Genomic DNA, 24,136 nt, shown 5'->3' with positions numbered 1-24,136 from the left:
GTTGTCGAGTTATAGGTTTAACCTATATTTATCAAATCGTAATAATAGACCACAAGATTTCATATTTCAATATACATCCCATACATAGAGATAAAAATTCATTCATATGGTGAATGCCTGGTAACCGACATTAACAAGATGCATATAAGAATATCCCCTATCATTCCGGGAAATCCTTCGGACATGATAAAAACGAATTCGAAGTACTAAAGCATCCGGTACTTTGGATGGGGTTCGTTAGGCCCAATAGATCTATCTTTAGGATTCGCGTCAATAAGTAGATCGGTATACTAATTCTTAGGTTACCAAGCAAAAGGGGCATATTCGGCTTCGATCATTCACCCATATAATGTAGTTTCAATTACTTGTGTCTATTTCGTAAAATATTTATAAAACTGCATGTATTCTCATCCCAAAATATTAGATTTTAAAAGTGGGACTATAACTCACTTTCACAGATTTTTACTTCGTCGGGAAGTAAGACTTGGCCACTAGTCGATTCACGAACCTATAACAAATATGTACATATATATCAAAGTATGTTCAAAATATATTTACAACACTTTTAATACATTCTGATGTTTTAAGTTTATTAAGTCAGCTGTCCTCGTTAGTAACCTACAACTAGTTGTCCATAGTTAGATGTACAGAAATAAATTGATATATATTATCTTGAATCAATCCACGACCCAGTTTATATACGTCTCAGGCTAGATCACAACTCAAAGTATATATATTTTTGGAATCAACCTCAACCCTGTATAGCTAACTCCAACATTACTGCATATAGAGTGTCTATGGTTGTTCCAAATAATATATATAGATGGGTCGATATGATATGTCAAAACATTTGCATACGTGTCTATGGTATCCCAAGATTACATAATATATTAGAATACATGTATAATACAATATAAGTTAGCTAGGATATGATTAATATAAATTTGTTACCAATTTTCACGTAGCTACAACAAGCAAAAATATCCAATCTTGTTTTACCCATAACTTCTTCGTTTTAAATCCGTTTTGAGTGTTTCAAGTTGCTATGGTTTCATATTGAACTTAAGTTTATGAATCTAAACAGAAAAAGTATAAGTTTATAGTCGGAAATACAGGTTACAAGTCATTTTTGTAAAGGTAGTCATTTCAGTCGAAAGAACGTCTAGATGACCATTTTGAAAAACATACTTCCACTTTGAGTTTAACCATGATTTTTGGATATAGTTTCATGTTCATAAGAAAAATCATTTTCCCAGAAGAACAACTTTTAAATCAAAGTTTATCATAGTTTTTTAATTAACTAACTCAAAACAGCCCGCGGTGTTACTACGACGGCGTATATCCGGTTTTACGGTGTTTTTCGTGTTTTCAGGTTTTAAATCATTAAGTTAGCATATCATATAGATATAGAACATGTGTTTAGTTGATTTTAAAATTCAAGTTAGAAGGATTAACTTTATTTGCGAACAAGTTTAGAATTAACTAAACTATATTCTAGTGATTACAAGTTTAAATCTTCGAATAAGATACTTTTATATGTATGAATCGAATGATGTTATGAACATCGTTACTACCTTAATTTTAGTAGGTAAACCTACTGTAAATGAGAAAAATAGATCTAGCTTCAAAGGATCCTTGAATGGCTTGAAAGTTCTTGAAGCAGAATCATGACACGAAAACAAATTCAAGTAAGATTTCCACTCGAAATAAGATTGTTATAGTTATAGAAATTGAATCAAAGTTTGAATATGAGTATTACCTTGTATTAGAAAGATATATTACTGTAAATAAGAAAGATTTCTTGAGGTTGTATGATCACTTTACAAGATTGGAAATAAGCTAGCAAACTTGGAAGTATTCTTGATTTTATGAAACTAGAACTTATAGAATTTATAAAGAACACTTAGAACTTGAAGATAGAACTTGAGAGAGATCAATTAGATGAAGAAAATTGAAGAATGAAAGTATTTGTAGGTGTTTTTGGTCGTTGGTATATGGATTAGATATAAAGGATGTGTAATTTTGTTTACTTGTAAATAAGTCATGAACGATCACTAATATTTTTGTAATTTTATGAGATATTTCATGCTAGTTGCCAAATGATGGTTCCCACATGTGTTAGGTGACTCACAAGGGCTGCTAAAAGCTGATCATTGGAGTGTATATACCAATAGTAAATACATTTAGAAGCGGGGTATTGTACGAGTACGAATACGAGTGCATACGAGTAGAATTGTTGATGAAAATGAATGAGGATGTAATTGTAAGCATTTTTGTTAAGTAGAAGTACTTTGATAAGTGTATTGAAGTCTTTCAAAAGTGTATGAATACATATTAAAACACTACATGTATATACATTTTAACTGAGTCGTTAAGTCATCGTTAGTCGTTACATGTAAGTGTTTTTTGAAACCTTTAGGTTAACGATCTTGTTAAATGTTGTTAACCCATTGTTTATTATATCTAAAGATATGTTAAATTATTACATTATCATGATATTATGATGTATTAATATATCTTAATATGATATATATACAATTAAATGTCGTTACAACGATAATCGTTACATATATGCCTCGTTTCGAAATCCTTAAGTTAGTAGTCTTGTTTTTACATATGTAGTTCATTGTTAATATACTTAATGATATATTTACTTATCATAATACCATGTTAACTATATATATATCCATATATATGACATCATATAGTTTTTACAAATTTTAACGTTCGTGAATCACCGGTCAACTTGGGTGGTCAATTGTCTATATGAAACCTATTTTAATTAATCAAGTCTTAACAAGTTTGATTTCTTAACATGTTAAAAACACTTAATCATGTAAATAACAATTTCATTTAATATATATAAACATGAAAAAGTTCGGGTCACTACAAGAAAGGGCTTATAAGTTCGATCAGTTTTGGTCGAATTGATTCATCAATCTATCCCTCAATCTCTCGTATCCTCTCTATACATATATATATATAAATTATAAATATAATAATAATAATTATTATTATTAATATTAATATTATTATTAATCGCATTATTATTGTTAGTAGTAATATTATTAGTAATATTATACATAAAATATTACGACGAGGTCATGAGCGAATTATTTCAAGACGGGTTTTTCGAGTAGGATATGGCTAAGGAAATTATGGGTTATAGCTATGGAGGTGATGGGTATGGTTCATGGGTATGCTCATGAAGTCAATTTGGTGTTAATCATCTCCGTTGCGTCTACGTACCTTTCCTGCAATATTGAATCTCAATATTGATACGTGAGCACTCATAACTTAACTTTTATATATTAATAGTGTATCCCTGACTAGTGCTCAAGTATATAGGATTATGCATGCTTGTATATTTAATATTGTCGTTAAATAGTTGACGATAGATTATGAACTAGTTATATATGCGGTTGAGATAAGGTATAAGATATGCATGTTGATATGATGTGTTGGAGAGTAGATTGGATCTCAAGTATATAGGATTATGCCTTATTTACTTATGTGGTGTTTTGTAATTCGAGGATGTAATTGGATCTCCACCGGATTTGTAGAAAAGCTTAGTGAAGCTAAACTCTCGATATGATGTGTCGGAGAGTAGATTAAGGAGGATTAGTTTTCATCCTCCCTAACCACTATAAATCCTTGTGTTTGTTTCACTTTACATTCTTTACATGTTGTATTAATAAACACAAACGCTTCCGCACTTAAAACTTATGCTTTGAATATTAAGCACATCAAAAAAGTATTAAGACACCACTAAGTACTGTTCACTGTGACAACCCAGAAATTTTCGACCAAATTTAAACTTTATCTTTATATTATTCCGACACGATAAGCAAAGTTTGTTAAGTTGAATCTCAAGGATTTTAAACTGTGTTCATACATTTATTTAACCTCGACCAAAATTCGACGATTCATGAACCATTATATAAATGAATATGATTATATATGTATATATGTATATATTTATAACTTAAAAACGTTAATAAAATATTAGGTACATTACTTTACATGAACGTATTTGTTTCAGTATGTTTATCGATAGAATTAGAAGATAATATCAAATGATTGATTTATCAGATACATTGTATGATTACGAGTCTCTATTGAGAGGTCCACTTTGATTTAGGAAACCTTTTCTTTTTAACGGTATTCGGAATAATTGGTAAGGTAAATTACAAGTAAGAACAAAAGTTTCAATTAACGAGAACTAGACAAGAGTTAGTGGAGATTCCTATTTGATTTTTAATTCATACTTTACAACATTTTCCTTGTGATTTTTATTTTAACTTTCATCTTAAAGTTGGAACGTAGAATGTAAATAACTTAGACATTGGATATTGATATTTTACATTAAGATGATTTCATACGTTTATCTAACCTTTAGACTTTATATCATGTTTCACCAACAAACGTTAATTTAAAAACTTGAAACCTATTACGTGTATATTTAATTTTACTTTTCTAAAATGTTTTACGATATAACAACTTATACTATTATAACCTTTTAGTAAAATGATTCTTAAATATATTTAGTTTTGGAAAACAAAGTTTTCATATTTATTTAATATTGTTTCAAATGTACAAAGATATTTTTGGTTTAAAAAGAACTTTATTATTAAAACTTTTTATAAGATAACTTGTTCATAATTTTTAAAGAATTTAATTAAAGCTTTGTATTATAAATTACACACACACACACATACACACACACATACATATATATATATATATATATATATATATATATATATATATATATATATATATATACATTGTTTCAAAAACATAAACGTGATACGACATAATATTTTCTATTACTTAAACGATTTTAAAATGAACTTTGAAATATATTTTGTTTTGAAAAACTAAACATTATTAAATAGGTATTTCAATTATATATATAAGATATACAAAATTATATTTTTAAAATATATATATGTATATATATTTTACAATGCGTAAATGTATAATTTAAATATAAAACGTTTCGATATTATTAAACGTGTTTTAATAAACAACGAGACATTGATTTATAGAAGCAAATGACCACAACACTCAAATAAAGAGATTATACTTTGGGTAATATAAATTATAGATGATTAAGTCTAATTATTGATAATAGGTACACGTCGCGTAACATAAAGAGCTAGTTTTCTAAGCGTACGAAAATGCGTTAGAGAAACCGGAACTAAGACATAAGTCGAGTGACAACGTACGAGTCATTGGAACTAAAATTACAATTTAACTATGCACGTAAATATAATATAATATATAATTATTTAATTATATAAATTGAATATATTATATATTAAATATAATTAAAAACCGTCGGCAGCCTCGAATCATTGAGCAATGATTTGGAAAAAGAGAGTGCCGCGATCGCGGTCCTTTTGTGCTTGGAACCCTCCGCAGTCGCGGAGTAATGGGGTCCAGAAAGGGCTTATAAGTTCGATCAGTTTTGGTCGAATTGATTCATCAATCTATCCCTCAATCTCTCGTATCCTCTCTATACACACACACACACACACACACACACACACATATATATATATATATATATATATATATATATATATATATATATATATATATTTATATATATAAATTATAAATATAATAATAATAATTATTATTATTAATATTAATATTATTATTATTATTAATCGCATTAGTATTGTTAGTAGTACTATTATTAGTAATATTATACATAAAATATTACGACGAGGTCATGAGCGAATTATTTCAAGACGGGTTTTTCGAGTATGATAGGGCTAAGGAAATTATGGGTTATAGCTATGGAGGTGATGGGTATGGTTCATGGGTATGCTCGTGAGGTCAATTTAGTGTTAATCATCTCCGTTGCATCTACGTACCTTTCCCGCAATATTGAATCTCAATATTGATACGTGAGCACTCATAACTTAACTTTTATATATTAATAGTGTATGTCTTACTAGTGCTCGAGTATATAGGATTATGCATGCTTGTACATTTAATATTGTCGTTAAATAGTTGACGATAGATTATGAACTAGTTACATATGCGGTTGAGAAAAGGTATAAGATATGCATGTCGATATGATGTGTCGGAGAGTAGATTGGATCTCAAGTATATAGGATTATGCCTTATTTACTTATGTGGTGTTTTGTAATTCAAGGATGTAATTGGATCTCCATCGGATTTGTAGAAAAGCTTAGTGAAGCTAAACTCTCGATATGATGTGTCGGAGAGTAGATTAAGGAGGATTAGTTTTCATCTTCCCTAACCACTATAAATCCTTGTGTTTGTTTCACTTTACGTTCTTTACATGTTGTATTAACAAACACAAACGCTTCTGCACTTAAAACTTATGCTTTGAATGTTAAGCACATCAAAAAAGTATTAAGACACCACTAAAAACTGTTCACTGTGACAACCCGGAAATTTCCGACCAAATTTAAGCTTTATCTTTATATTATTCCGACACGATAAGCAAAGTTTGTTAAGTCGAATCTCAAGGATTTTAAACTGTGTTCATACATTTATTTAACCTCGACCAAAATTCGACGATTCACGAACCATTATATAAATGAATATGATTATATATGTATATATGTATATTTTTATAACTTGAAATTGCTAATAAAATATTAGGTATATTACTTTACATGAACGTATTTGTTTCAGTATGTTTATCGATAGAATTAGAAGATAATATCAAATGATTGATTTATCAGATACATTGTATGATTACAAGTCTCTATTGAGAGGTCCACTTTGATTTAGGAAACCTTTTATTTTTAACGGTATTCGGAATAATTGATAAGGTAAATTACAAGTAAGAACAAAAGTGTCAATTAACGGGAACTAGACAAGAGTTAGTGGAGATTCCTATTTGATTTTTAATTCATACTTTACAACATTTTCCTCGTGATTTTTTTGTAACAACCCAAACCAAACCACCATCGAACCCGCGGAAATTACCAAAAAAAAAAAAATATTTGTTTGTTTAGCAACTGGCGCGGTGCGCCAGAACCCCGCGCGGCGCGCCGATCTGGTCTGTCTAAAAAGTCTTGAAACGTGAAAAAGATTGGCCACTTCCCGACATAATTAGACAAAACGCTTTTAATAACATATTCAAATATGTACAACTAACACTTTTCAAACATAAAATAAGTTTTACAAAGCGGGGCCCACATCGGCCGTTTTACGAGTTTAATACATAACGAGAGTATCGACTGCAAAAGTTTAAATACCAAACGACCCTACGAGCATGGTGTTTGGGGTTAAACTACCCAAGTCTCGGTCAAACCCCAAAAGCTAATATCTCCAAAAGCGTCACCTAACACGACGGGATCTCTACTCCAAACGTACGCCCTTACCTTTGTCCATACCTGAGCCTATAAAAACGTAAACAACGAGAGGGTAAGCAAAGCTTAGTGAATGCAATAATTACACATACATATATATAACTCATCTATTTGCAATCACATTCACCAAATACCTCATACGAACTTGTAACTCAATTAGCATGTCATCGTACCCAAAACACTTAACAAGTCGTACATTAACACAAAACCGCATTAGCATATACTTAACACAATGTATATATATATATATATATATATATATATATATATATATATATATATATATATATATATATATATATATATATAACAATATGCTAAATAATCGACAATCTCAATATGGTTAACCATAAATGCTATGGTGCTACTGGCTCGTGGTTCACACCATACGCAATTGAGTCATACTTTTTTATAGTGCTACCGGCTCGTGGTTCACACTCGATGCTACCAGCTCGTGGTTCACATCTTATTTTATAGTGCTACCGGCTCGTGGTTCACACTCGATGCTACCGGCTCGTGGTTCACATCTAGTTTATAGTGCTACCGGCTCGTGGTTCACACTCGATGCTACCGGCTTGTGGTTCACATCTTATTGCACACATGTTATGGCACTACCGGCTCGATGGTTCATACCATAACACCCACAAATAAACGCGTCATATACACATACGTATAATTACTCCACTCACCTCAAAATCTCTTGTGAAAGATAATCAAGCTCGGAAATCTTCAATGTAACGTATGTAGTGACCCGAACTTTTCCATGTTTATATATATTAACTGAGATTGATATTTACATGATTAAATGTTTCCAACATGTTAAGCAATCAAACTTGTTAAGACTTGATTAATTGAAATATGTTTCATATAGACAATTGACCACCCAAGTTGACCGGTGATTCACGAACGTTAAAACTTGTAAAAACTATATGATGACATATATATATGGATATATATATAGTTAACATGATACTATGATAAGTAAACATATCATTAAGTATATTAACAATGAACTACATATGTAAAAACAAGACTACTAACTTAATGATTTTTAAACGAGACATATATGTAACGATTATCGTTGTAAAGACATTTAATGTATATATATCATATTAAGAGATATTCATACATGATAATATCATGATAATATAATAATTTAAAATCTCATTTGATATTATAAACATTGGGTTAACAACATTTAACAAGATCGTTAACCTAAAGGTTTCAAAACAACACTTACATGTAACGACTAACGATGACTTAACGACTCAGTTAAAATGTATATACATGTAGTGTTTTAATATGTATTTATACACTTTTGAAAGACTTCAATACACTTATCAAAATACTTCTACTTAACAAAAATGCTTACAATTACATCCTCGTTCAGTTTCATCAACAATTCTACTCGTATGCACCCGTATTCGTACTCGTACAATACACAGCTTTTAGATGTATGTACTATTGGTATATACACTCCAATGATCAGCTCTTAGCAGCCCATGTGAGTCACCTAACACATGTGGGAACCATCATTTGGCAACTAGCATGAAATATCTCATAAAATTACAAAAATATGAGTAATCATTCATGACTTATTTACATGAAAACAAAATTACATATCCTTTATATCTAATCCATACACCAACGACCAAAAACACCTACAAACACTTTCATTCTTCAATTTTCTTCATCTAATTGATCTCTCTCAAGTTCTATCTTCAAGTTCTAAGTGTTCTTCATATATTCTACAAGTTCTAGTTACATAAAATCAAGAATACTTTCAAGTTTGCTAGCTCACTTTCAATCTTGTAAGGTGATCATCCAACCTCAAGAAATCTTTGTTTCTTACAGTAGGTTATCATTATAATACAAGGTAATAATCATATTCAAACTTTGGTTCAATTTCTATAACTATAACAATCTTATTTCAAGTGATGATCTTACTTGAACTTGTTTTCGTGTCATGATTCTGCTTCAAGAACTTCGAGCCATCCAAGGATCCGTTGAAGCTAGATCCATTTTTCTCTTTTCCAGTAGGTTTATCCAAGGAACTTAAGGTAGTAATGATGTTCATAACATCATTCGATTCATACATATAAAGCTATCTTATTCGAAGGTTTAAACTTGTAATCACTAGAACATAGTTTAGTTAATTCTAAACTTGTTCGCAAACAAAAGTTAATCCTTCTAACTTGACTTTTAAAATCAACTAAACACATGTTCTATATCTATATGATATGCTAACTTAATGATTTAAAACCTGGAAACACGAAAAACACCGTAAAACCGGATTTACGCCGTCGTAGTAACACCGAGGGCTGTTTTGGGTTAGTTAATTAAAAACTATGATAAACTTTGATTTAAAAGTTGTTATTCTGAGAAAATGATTTTTATTATGAACATGAAACTATATCCAAAAATTATGGTTAAACTCAAAGTGGAAGTATGTTTTCTAAAATGGTCATCTAGACGTCGTTCTTTCGACTGAAATGACTACCTTTACAAAAATGACTTGTAACTTATTTTTCCGACTATAAACCTATACTTTTTCTGTTTAGATTCATAAAATAGAGTTCAATATGAAACCATAGCAATTTGATTCACTCAAAACGGATTTAAAATGAAGAAGTTATGGGTAAAACAAGATTGGATAATTTTTCTCATTTTAGCTACGTGAAAATTGGTAACAAATCTATTCCAACCATAACTTAATCAACTTGTATTATATATTATGTAATCTTGAGATACCATAGACACGTATACAACGTTTCGACCTATCATGTCGACACATCTATATATATTTCGGAACAACCATAGACACTCTATATGTGAATGTTGGAGTTAGCTATACAGGGTTGAGGTTGATTCCAAAATATATATAGTTTGAGTTGTGATCAATACTGAGATACGTATACACTGGGTCGTGGATTGATTCAAGATAATATTTATCGATTTATTTTTGTACATCTAACTGTGGACAACTAGTTGTAGGTTACTAACGAGGACAGCTGACTTAATAAACTTAAAACATCAAAATATATTAAAAGTGTTGTAAATATATTTTGAACATACTTTGATATATATGTATATATTGTTATAGGTTCGTGAATCAACCAGTGGCCAAGTCTTACTTCCCGACGAAGTAAAAATCTGTGAAAGTGAGTTATAGTCCCACTTTTAAAATCTAATATTTTTGGGATGAGAATACATGCAGGTTTTATAAATGATTTACAAAATAGACACAAGTACGTGAAACTATATTCTATGGTTGAATTATCAAAATCGAATATGCCCCTTTTTATTAAGTCTGGTAATCTAAGAATTAGGGAACAGACACCCTAATTGACGCGAATCCTAAAGATAGATCTATTGGGCCTAACAAACCCCATCCAAAGTACCGGATGCTTTAGTACTTCGAAATTTATATCATACCCGAAGGGTGTCCCGGAATGATGGGGATATTCTTATATATGCATCTTGTTAATGTCGGTTACCAGGTGTTCACCATATGAATGATTTTTATCTCTATGTATGGGATGTGTATTGAAATATGAAATCTTGTGGTCTATTATTATGATTTGATATATATAGGTTAAACCTATAACTCACCAACATTTTTGTTGACGTTTTAAGCATGTTTATTCTCAGGTGATTATTAAGAGCTTCTGCTGTCGCATACTTAAATAAGGACGAGATTTGGAGTCCATGCTTGTATGATATTGTGTAAAAACTGCATTCAAGAAACTTATTTTGTTGTAACATATTTGTATTGTAAACCATTATGTAATGGTCGTGTGTAAACAGGATATTTTAGATTATCATTATTTGATAATCTACGTAAAGCTTTTTAAACCTTTATTGATGAAATAAAGGTTATGGTTTGTTTTAAAAATGAATGCAGTCTTTGAAAAACGTCTCATATAGAGGTCAAAACCTCGCAACGAAATCAATTAATATGGAACGTTTTTAATCAATAAGAACGGGACATTTCAGTTAGTATCAGAGCGTTGGTCTTAGAGAACAGAATTTTGCATTAGTGTGTCTTATCGAGTTTGTTAGGATGCATTAGTGAGTCTGGACTTCGACCGTGTTTACTTGAAAAATGATTGCTAAACAAATTTTGTTGGAAACTATATATTTTTAACATGTGAATATTATGTGATATATTAATCTCTTAACGCGTTTGATATTATGTGATAGATGTCTACCTCTAGAACAAGTCCCATTGACTCACCTAATAATAATGAAGAGTCAAATGTAAATTGGAATGATTCGTGGACTGATTCACAAGTTCCCGAAGAGGAACCGGAAGAAGAGTCAGAACCGGAAGAAGAATCGGAACCGGAAGAAGAATCGGAACCGGATGAAGAAATAGAACCGGTGGGGGAAATAATAAAACGGTTAAGTAAAAGAAAATCCTCAACCAACCGACCAAGGTTAATTATGGTCAATGGTGTTTTCGCCAAGGAAGCAAAATATTGGGAGGATTACCAATTCTCCGATGAATCGGATTCCGACGAGAATTCCGATGATGTTATAGAAATTACCCCAACTGAATTTAAAAAGGCAAAAGAAAATAATAAGGGAAAGGGCATAAAAATAGAGAAATCTAATTCCAACCCCGATGAACTTTATATGTATCGTCAACCCCCGAAGTCCTTAAGTTGTAACAATGACCCGGGAACCTCTAAACCACCAGGTTTTTCTAAACCAATGTGGAAAATGACGGCTCGTATTAGGGGAACATCATATATCCCTAGAAACTTGGCAAAACGAACCAAAACCAAAGAACAAGAAACAAGCGAGTCGGAATAAGATAGTTGTATTCGTGTGGTGTAATATATGTAATATAGTGTGCTTATGTTTTATGATATATGTAAAAATTTCTTGTATTAATAAGTATTTTTTTTTTGAATCTAACTCTTGTCTATTTTACAGTATAAAAACACAAAATGGATAGACAACCCAATATTTTAAGAGACCTACCCGGAGACATGATTGATGAAATCTTGTCTAGAGTCGGTTAGAATTCTTCGGCACAACTATATAAGGCGAGATCAGTTTGTAAGACATTCGAAGAACGTTCCAAGAATGCCTTGGTTTATAAAAGGCTTTCGTTCGAAAGATGGGGGATATCACATTGGGAAATCCATAAGTTACGATGTGTTTACTTTGACGCATATATTGCGGGGAACCCAAATGCTATTTTACGCAATGGGTTAAGAAATTATTTTGACTCAATATATCCGAATATTGGACTTCGTGATTTAGAAAAAGCGGCTAACATGCAACATAAAGAAGCATGTTATGCTTACGAATTAGTAATGTTTGCTTCTCACCAAAGTGAGAACAAGAACATCGGGCTACAACTATTAAACAAAACGTTCCCACAAGTGACGGAGTCGGTAATTGGGGTAAGAAATGAGGTTTTTAGATTGTTACGGGACTGTTGGACATTACGTAACCCTCGTCCCTTTGACGATGTTACAACACGCTGTCTTATCAATGGCCATAACGGTTATGTTCCACAAGACCAAGGATGGGAAGTAATCCTAGTAAAACCAGAATGCATGACTTGTTTCTGGACGTATGAATTACGTGTCTTTATTGCCTTTGCTGAACGACTTGTGTACTAGCTAGAATTATCTTCACAACCATCTTGTATCAAATTTATTGTGTGCTATATTTCATGCTATATGTAAAATAAGCGGTATTGTAAGTTTGTAAAATATTGTGTAAAAGTTTGAACGCGAAATATTATTATAATCAGTTTTTCATATAGAATTGTAGTAGTTGAATTGTATATTAGCTACTAAGTATGAACTTAACGGGTAGGTACTATCCGAATTTAAACTTATAAAACGCTAATATGAAGAAAAAGCTTTTATAAATGAGTTCATATTATGCTACGAAATACTATTAACTACTCTTAATATTCTGTATGATTAACTTGTTCCATTTGACTATTTTGAAGGAAATGGCACCGACTACTCGACACACCGTGAATATGAATAAAGAGGAATTCCGTACTTTTCTAGCTTCAAACATAGCCGCAGTACAGGCTGCACTACATACCAACAATAACCTTGGATCTAGCAGTACAAGAAATCGTGTAGGATGCACCTACAAAGAATTCACTGCCTGCAAACCTTTGGAATTTGATGGAACCGAAGGACCGATCGGATTGAAACGGTGGACCGAGAAGGTCGAATTGGTGTTTGCCATAAGTAAGTGTACTGAAGAGGACAAAGTGAAGTACGCTACGCATACCTTCACAGGTTCTGCGTTAACATGGTGGAATACCTATCTAGAGCAAGTGGGACAAGACGATGCGTACGCACTACCGTGGTCAGCATTCAAGCACTTGATGAACGAGAAGTACCGTCCCAGAACCGAGGTCAATAAGCTCAAGACAGAACTTAGAGGGTTACGAACCCAAGGATTTGATATTACCACGTACGAAAGACGATTCACAGAATTGTACCTATTGTGTCCGGGAGCATTCGAAGATGAGGAAGAGAAGATCGACGCATTTGTGAAAGGATTACCGGAAAGAATCCAAGAAGAATAAGTTCACACGAGCCCGCCTCCATACAACAGGCATGTAGAATGGCTCACAAACTAGTGAACCAGATTGAAGAAAGAATTAAAGAACAGACAGCTGAAGAGGCCAATGTGAAGCAAGTCAAAAGAAAGTGGGAGGAAAACGGTGATAAGAATCACCAATACAACAACAACAACAGCAATTACAACAATAATCGCAACAATTATCCCAACAATCGCAACATCAATCGCAACTACAACAAATGGCCCAACAACAACAACAACAACAACAACAACAACAGCAACTACAACAATCATCCCAACAACAATAATAACCGCAACAACAACAACAATCAGAAGCAGCTATGCCAAAGGTGTGAAAAGTATCACTCGGGGTTCTGCACCAAATTTTGCAACAAGTGTAAAAGAAATGGTCATAGCGCGGCGAAGTGTGAGGTCTACGGACCAGAGGTTAATAGAACGAAAGGAACAAATGGTGTCGGAACGAGTAATGACGGAGCAAGTAGTGTCGGAGCAAGTTATGCCAATGTAGTTTGTTATAAATGTGGAAAACCGGGCCACATTATTAGAAATTGCCCGAACCAGGAGAACACGAATGGACAAGGTCGCGGAAGAGTTTTCAATATTAATGCGGCAGAGGCACAGGAAGACCCGGAGCTTGTTACGGGTACATTTCTTATTGACAATAAATCTGCTTACGTTTTATTTGATTCGGGTGCGGATAGAAGCTATATGAGTAGAGATTTTTGTGCTAAATTATGTTGTCCATTGACTCCTTTGGATAGTAAATTTTTACTCGAATTAGTAAATGGTAAATTAATTTCAGCAGATAATATATGTCGGAATCGAGAAATTAAACTGGTTAGCAAAACATTTAAGATTGATTTGATACCAGTAGAGTTAGGGAGTTTTGATGTGATAATCGGTATGGACTGGTTGAAAGAAGTGAAAGCAGAGATCGTTTGTTACAAAAATGCAATTCGCATTATACGAGAAAAAGGAAAACCCTTAATGGTGTACGGAGAAAAGGACAACATGAAGCTACATCTTATTAGTAATTTGAAGGCACAAAAACTAATAAGAAAAGGCTGCTATGCTGTTCTAGCACACGTCGAGAAAGTACAAACTGAAGAAAAGAGCATCAATGATGTTCCCATTGCAAAAGAATTTCCCTATGTATTTCCGAAAGAATTACCGGGATTACCCCCACATTGATCCGTTGAATTTCAAATAGATCTTGTACCAGGAGCTGCACCAATAGCTCGTGCTCCTTACAGACTCGCACCCAGCGAGATGAAAGAACTGCAAAGCCAATTACAAGAACTTTTAGAGCGTGGTTTCATTCGACCAAGCACATCACCGTGGGGAGCTCCTGTTTTGTTTGTCAAGAAGAAAGATGGTACATTCAGGTTGTGTATCGACTACCGAGAGTTGAACAAACTTACCATCAAGAACCGCTACCCACTACCGAGAATCGACGACTTATTTGATCAACTACAAGGCTCGTCTGTTTATTCAAAGATTGACTTACGTTCCGGGTATCATCAAATGCGGGTGAAAGAAGATGATATTCCAAAGACTGCTTTCAGAACACGTTACGGTCATTACGAGTTTATGGTCATGCCGTTTGGTTTAACTAATGCACCAGCTGTGTTCATGGACCTTATGAACCGAGTGTGTGGACCATACCTTGACAAGTTTGTCATTGTTTTCATTGATGACATACTTATTTACTCAAAGAATGACCAAGAACACGGTGAACATTTGAGAAAGGTGTTAGAAGTATTGAGGAAGGAAGAATTGTATGCTAAGTTTTCAAAGTGTGCATTTTGGTTGGAAGAAGTTCAATTCCTCGGTCACATAGTGAACAAAGAAGGTATTAAGGTGGATCCGGCAAAGATAGAAACTGTTGAAAAGTGGGAAACCCCAAAACTCCGAAACACATACGCCAGTTTTTAGGACTAGCTGGTTACTACAGAAGGTTCATCCAAGACTTTTTCAGAATAGCAAAACCCTTAACTGCATTAACGCATAAAGGGAAGAAATTTGAATGGAATGATGAACAAGAGAAAGCGTTTCAGTTATTGAAGAAAAAGCTAACTACAGCGCCTATATTGTCATTGCCTGAAGGGAATGATGATTTTGTGATTTATTGTGACGCATCAAAGAAAGGTATCGGTTGTGTATTAATGCAACGAACGAAGGTGATTGCTTATACGTCTAGATAATTGAAGATTCACGAACAAAATTATACGACGCATGATTTGGAATTAGGCGCGGTTGTTTTTGCATTAAAGACTTGGAGGCACTACATATATGGGGTCAAAAGTATTATATATACCGACCACAAAAGTCTTCAACACATATTTAATCAGAAACAACTGAATATGAGGCAGCGTAGGTGGATTGAATTATTGAATGATTACAACTTTGAGATTCGTTACCACCCGGGGAAGGCAAATGTGGTAGCCGATGCCTTGAGCAGGAAGGACAGAGAACCCATTCGAGTAAAATCTATGAATATAATGATTCATAATAACCTTACTACTCAAATAAAGGAGGCGCAACAAGGAGTTTTAAAAGAGAGAAATTTAAAGGATGAAATACCCAAAGGATCGGAGAAGCATCTTAATATTCGGGAAGACGGAACCCGGTATAGGGCTGAAAGGATTTGGGTACCAAAATTTGGAGATATGAGAGAAATGGTACTTAGAGAAGCTCATAAAACCAGATACTCAATACATCCTGGAACGGGGAAGATGTACAAGGATCTCAAGAAACATTTTTGGTGGCCGGGTATGAAAGCCGATGTTGCTAAATACGTAGGAGAATGTTTGACGTGTTCTAAGGTCAAAGCTGAGCATCAGAAACCATCAGGTCTACTTCAACAACCCGAAATCCCGGAATAGAAATGGGAAAACATTACCATGGATTTCATCACTAAATTGCCAAGGACTGCAAGTGGTTTTGATACTATTTGGGTAATAATTGATCGTCTCACCAAATCAGCACACTTCCTGCCAATAAGAGAAGATGACAAGATGGAGAAGTTAGCACGACTGTATTTGAAGGAAGTCGTCTCCAGACATGGAATACCAATCTCTATTATCTCTGATAGGGATGGCAGATTTATTTCAAGATTCTGGCAGACATTACAGCAAGCATTAGGAACTCGTCTAGACATGAGTACTGCCTATCATCCACAAACTGATGGGCAGAGCGAAAGGACGATACAAACGCTTGAAGACATGCTATGAGCATGTGTTATTGATTTCGGAAAAAGTTGGGATCGACATCTACCGTTAGCAGAATTTTCCTACAACAACAGCTACCATTCAAGCATTGAGATGGCGCCATTTGAAGCACTTTATGGTAGAAAGTGCAGGTCTCCGATTTGTTGGAGTGAAGTGGGGGATAGACAGATTACGGGTCCGGAGATTATACAAGAAACTACCGAGAAGATCATCCAAATTCAACAACGGTTGAAAACCGCCCAAGGTCAACAAAAGAGCTACGCTGACATTAAAAGAAAAGATATAGAATTTGAAATTGGAGAGATGGTCATGCTAAAAGTTGCACCTTGGAAAGGATTTGTTCGATTTGGTAAACGAGGGAAATTAAATCCAAGGTATATTGGACCATTCAAGATTATTGATCGTGTCGGACCAGTAGCTTACCGACTTGAGTTACCTCAACAACTCGCGACTGTACATAACACTTTCCACGTCTCGAATTTGAAGAAATGTTTTGCTAAAGAAGATCTCACTATTCCGTTAGATGAAATCCAAATCAACGAAAAACTTCAATTCATCGAAGAACCCGTCGAAATAATGGATCGTGAGGTTAAAAGACTTAAGCAAAACAAGATACCAATTATTAAGGTTCGATGGAATGCTCGTAGAGGACCCGAGTTCACCTGGGAGCATGAAGATCAGATGAAGAAGAAATACCCGCATCTATTTCCAGAAGATTCGTCAACACCTTCAACAGCTTAAAATTTCGGGACGAAATTTATTTAACGGGTAGGTACTGTAGTGACCCGAACTTTTCCATGTTTATATATATTAATTGAGATTGATATTTACATGATTAAATGTTTCCAACATGTTAAGAAATCAAACTTGTTAAGACTTGATTAATTGAAATATGTTTCATATAGACAATTGACCACCCAAGTTGTCCGGTGATTCACGAACGTTAAAACTTGTAAAAACTATATGATGACATATATATATGGATATATATATAGTTAACATGATACTATGATAAGTAAACATATCATTAAGTATATTAACAATGAACTACATATGTAAAAACAAGACTACTAACTTAATGATTTTTAAACGAGACATATATGTAACGATTATCGTTGTAAAGACATTTAATGTATATATATCATATTAAGAGATATTCATACATGATAATATCATGATAATATAATAATTTAAAATCTCATTTGATATTATAAACATTGGGTTAACAACATTTAACAAGATCGTTAACCTAAAGGTTTCAAAACAACACTTACATGTAACGACTAACGATGACTTAACGACTCAGTTAAAATGTATATACATGTAGTGTTTTAATATGTATTTATACACTTTTGAAAGACTTCAATACACTTATCAAAATACTTCTACTTAACAAAAATGCTTACAATTACATCCTCGTTCAGTTTCATCAACAATTCTACTCGTATGCACCCGTATTCGTACTCGTACAATACACAGCTTTTAGATGTATGTACTATTGGTATATACACTCCAATGATCAGCTCTTAGCAGCCCATGTGAGTCACCTAACACATGTGGGAACCATCATTTGGCAACTAGCATGAAATATCTCATAAAATTACAAAAATATGAGTAATCATTCATGACTTATTTACATGAAAACAAAATTACATATCCTTTATATCTAATCCATACACCAACGACCAAAAACACCTACAAACACTTTAATTCTTCAATTTTCTTCATCTAATTGATCTCTCTCAAGTTCTATCTTCAAGTTCTAAGTGTTCTTCATATATTCTACAAGTTCTAGTTACATAAAATCAAGAATACTTTCAAGTTTGCTAGCTCACTTCCAATCTTGTAAGGTGATCATCCAACCTCAAGAAATCTTTGTTTCTTACAGTAGGTTATCATTCTAATACAAGGTAATAATCATATTCAAACTTTGGTTCAATTTCTATAACTATAACAATCTTATTTCAAGTGATGATCTTACTTGAACTTATTTTCGTGTCATGATTCTGCTTCAAGAACTTCGAGCCATCCAAGGATCCATTGAAGCTAGATCCATTTTTCTCTTTTCCAGTAGGTTTATCCAAGGAACTTAAGGTAGTAATGATGTTCATAACATCATTCGATTCATACATATAAAGCTATCTTATTCGAAGGTTTAAACTTGTAATCACTAGAACATAGTTTAGTTAATTCTAAACTTGTTCGCAAACAAAAGTTAATCCTTCTAACTTAACTTTTAAAATCAACTAAACACATGTTATATATCTATATGATATGCTAACTTAATGATTTAAAACCTGGAAAAACGAAAAACACCGTAAAACCGGATTTACGCCGTCGTAGTAACACCGCGGGCTGTTTTGGGTTAGTTAATTAAAAACTATGATAAACTTTGATTTAAAAGTTGTTATTCTGAGAAAATGATTTTTATTATGAACATGAAACTATATCCAAAAATTATGGTTAAACTCAAAGTGGAAGTATGTTTTCTAAAATGGTCATCTAGACGTCGTTCTTTCGACTGAAATGACTACCTTTACAAAAACGAATTGTAACTTATTTTTCCGACTATAAACCTATACTTTTTCTGTTTAGATTCATAAAATAGAGTTCAATATGAAACCATAGCAATTTGATTCACTCAAAACGGATTTAAAATGAAGAAGTTATGGGTAAAACAAGATTGGATAATTTTTCTCATTTTAGCTACGTGAAAATTGGTAACAAATCTATTCCAACCATAACTTAATCAACTTGTATTGTATATTATGTAATCTTGAGATACCATAGACACGTATACAACGTTTCGACCTATCATGTCGACACATCTATATATATTTCGGAACAACCATAGACACTCTATATGTGAATGTTGGAGTTAGCTATACAGGGTTGAGGTTGATTCCAAAATATATATAGTTTGAGTTGTGATCAATACTGAGATACGTATACACTGGGTCGTGGATGTAGTGACCCGAACTTTTCCATATTTATATATATTAATTGAGATTGATATTTACATGATTAAATGTTTCCAACATGTTAAGCAATCAAACTTGTTAAGACTTGATTAATTGAAATAGATTTCATATAGACAATTGACCACCCAAGTTGACCGGTGATTCACGAACGTTAAAACTTGTAAAAACTATACGATGACATATATATGGTTATATATATAGTTAAAATTATTTTATTATATGTATGTATCTCATTAGGTATTTTAACAATGAGTTATATACATTAAAATGAGACTATTAATTTAAGAAACTCGAAAACGATATATATAACGATTATCGTTATAACAACGTCTTACTAGGTACATATGAATCATATTAAGATATTGATACACTTGGTTAATTATGTTAAATTATAAGTAAATATATTATTAAGTGTATTAACAATGAAATACATATGTAAAAATAAGACTACTAACTTAATGATTTCGAAACGAGACATATATGTAACGATTATCGTTGTAACGACATTTAACTGTATATATATCATACTAAGATATATTATATATCATAATATCATGATAATATAACAATTTAACATCTCATTTGTTATAATAAATAATGGGTTAACAACATTCAACAAGATCGTTAACCTAAAGGTTTCAAAACAACATTTACATGTAACGACTAACGATGACTTAACGACTCAGTTAAAATGTATATACATGTAGTGTTTTAATATGTATTCATACACTTTTGAAAGACTTCAAGACACTTATCAAAATACTTCTACTTAACAAAAATGCTTACAATTACATCCTCGTTCAGTTTCATCAACAATTCTACTCGTATGCACCCGTATTCGTACTCGTACAATACACAACTTTTAGATGTGAGTCACCTAACACATGTGGGAACCATCATTTGGCAACTAGCATGAAATATCTCATAAAATTACAAAAATATGAGTAATCATTCATGACTTATTTACATGAAAACAAAATTACATATCCTTTATGAAAGGACCCGTTCATATACATTATAAACGATTCACAATAGTTGATTACATTGCGAGGTATTTGACCTCTATATGATACATTTTACAAACATTGCATTCGTTTTTAAAAGACAATCTTTCTTTACATCGAAAATTGACAGGCATGCATACCATTTCATAATATCCACTATCCAACTATAAATTGATTTAATAATAATCTTTGATGAACTCAATGACTCGAATGCAACGTTCTTCGAAATATGCTATGAAAGACTCCAAGTAATATCTTTAAAATGAGCAAATGCACAGCGGAAGATTTTTTTAACACCTGAGAATAAACATGCTTTAAAGTGTCAACCAAAAGGTTGGTGAGTTCATTAGTTTATCATAATCATTTATTTCCATCATTTTAATAGACCACAAGAATTTCATTTCCAGTTCTCATAAATATACGTCCCATGCATAGAGACAAAAATAATCATTCATATGGTGAACACCTGGTAACCGACATTAACTAGATACATATAAGAATATCCCCTATCATTCCGGGATCCTCCTTCGGACATGATATAAATTTCGAAGTACTAAAGCATCCGGTACTTTGGATGGGGTTTGTTAGGCCCAATAGATCTATCTTTAGGATTCGCGTCAATTAGGGTGTCTGTTCCCTAATTCTTAGATTACCAGACTTTAATAAAAAGGGGCATATTCGATTTCGATAATTCAACCATAGAATGTAGTTTCAATTACTTGTGTCTATTTTGTCAAACATTTATAAAAGCGCATGTATTCTCAGTCCCAAAAATATAAAGGGTAAAAAGGCAAATGAAACTCACCATACTGTATTTCGTAGTAAAAATACATATAACGTCATTGAACAAGTGCAAGGTTGGCCTCGGATTCAAGAACCTAAATTAATTGTATATATTTATGTGTTGGTCAATATTTGTCTAATAAATTAGGTCAAGTCATAGTGTACCACAATCCTAATGCTCGAGACTAATATGCAAAAGTCAACAAAAGTAAATTTGACTCAAGATAATTTCCAAAAATCTATACATGATTAATATATAGTTTAAATATCGTTGATTTATATTTTTAAATATTTTTAAAAGATTTATTAGAGTAAATAATATAATTTATTTATTAATAAATAAAATTTTATATTAAATTTATATAATAAAATATAATTTTATATATATTAAGTAATAAAATTTATAGGGTTCATTTAATATCATAAAGATAATATGATAGGTATTATTAAAATAAGTTATTACACGTAGTAAAATATGCTTGTATCACATATTTATTTTATAAAATAATATCTATAATGATAGTAAGTAAAAGTTGTATTATTTTGTAATAATAATTATTATTATAAAAATATCAATATTTATAATCACTAAGATGACGTTATGATAAAACGATAATTCTAATTATGATAACTTTAATATTTACGATAATTTTTAATATTATCTGTAAAATAATAATTCTATTTAAAATAATAATAATAATGATATTTTATAGTAACAATGATATTTCTATTAAAATGCTAATTTTTGTTAAAATGATAGTTTTAATACTAACGATACTTTTAATAATAATAGTAATGATAAAAATAATAAGAACGATAATTTTATCTAAATTAATATCTTATAATATTTTAATTTCATCATGATACTCTTACCCATTATTTCCTAATCGTTTCGTTTAATAGCTTTTAATCGTCTTTTATATCGTGTTCATAATAATGATAATAATAGTAATCAAAATAATTAGGTGTTACAAATATTTGTTTTAATTACACTAATATTAATAATGATAGTTACTATAACATTATTAACGATAATACTAATAATTATCTTAATGATAATATAGTAATAATAATAATAACAATAACAATAACCATTTTTAAATAATGATATATATATATATATTAATAATGATAATAATAATAATAATAATACCAATAATAATAATAATAATAATAATAATAATAATAATAATAATAATAATAATTGGATAATAATAATAATACTAATTATAACTTTAACGATAATAACGATAGTAATAATAAAAAAATAACAATTTTTAATGATAAATCCCTTTTATTGATAAAGATAATAATAATGATAATAATAAGATAAAACTAGAACGACGATAAAAACGACGATAATAATAATCATTTTTAATAAAAATATCGAAAATTCAATTGATTATAACTTCTAATCCGTTCATCGAAACCATTTGATATCTAAAGGAAAAGTTCTTAATTTTTCGCTAGCTTTCCAAGGACATGCATATCTTATACCTTATCTCAACCGCAAGTGTAACTAATTCAACATTCAACCTAACCTGTCTAATGGCAATATCAAAAGTACAAGCATGCATAATCCTAAATACTCGAGCACTAGTCAGGGATACACTATTAGTATATAAAAGTTAAATTATGAGTACTCACGTATCAATATTGAGATTCAATATTGCAGGAAAGGTACGTAGACGCAACGGAAATGATAAACACTATATTGACCTCACGAGCATACCCATGAACCATACTCAATCACCTCCATAACTATAACCCATAATTTCCTTAATCCTATCCCACTCGAAAAACAATTTCGAAATCACTCGGACAGCACTCCGTTGTAATATTTTATGTATACTAATAATATCTTGAAATAATACGGAGTAAATATATATATGTAAATCGATTGAGAGAGTTTAGAGAAAAATATTTTCAAGTTTCTATGAAATAATGAAACCTATTGAATTCTATTTATAATAGATTTTTGAATTATTAAAGTGAATTATTAAAGTATGAATTATTAAAGTATGAATTATTAAAGTGAATTATTAAAGTATGAATTATTAAAGTGAATTATTAAAGTATGAATTATTAAAGTAAATTATTAAAGTATGAATTATTAAAGTTAAAGTAAAATAAAAATAAAGTAAAGGTAAAGTTTAAGTATAGTAAAAGTATAAAACTATGTA

At 31.5% G+C, this 24,136-nt stretch overlaps 1 protein-coding gene across 2 annotated transcripts in view; it reads left to right on the top strand.

Annotated features, from left to right (window-relative positions):
- Positions 1-24,136, top strand: part of LOC139894598 (uncharacterized) — a 154,774-nt gene that overhangs the window by 15,542 nt on the left and 115,096 nt on the right. The gene's annotated exons all lie outside the window — the stretch shown is intronic.

Source organism: Rutidosis leptorrhynchoides, chromosome 2, assembly GCF_046630445.1.
Source record: "Rutidosis leptorrhynchoides isolate AG116_Rl617_1_P2 chromosome 2, CSIRO_AGI_Rlap_v1, whole genome shotgun sequence".
Lineage (NCBI taxonomy): Eukaryota > Viridiplantae > Streptophyta > Magnoliopsida > Asterales > Asteraceae > Rutidosis > Rutidosis leptorrhynchoides.
This window is presented reverse-complemented; position numbering and strand designations above follow the sequence as displayed.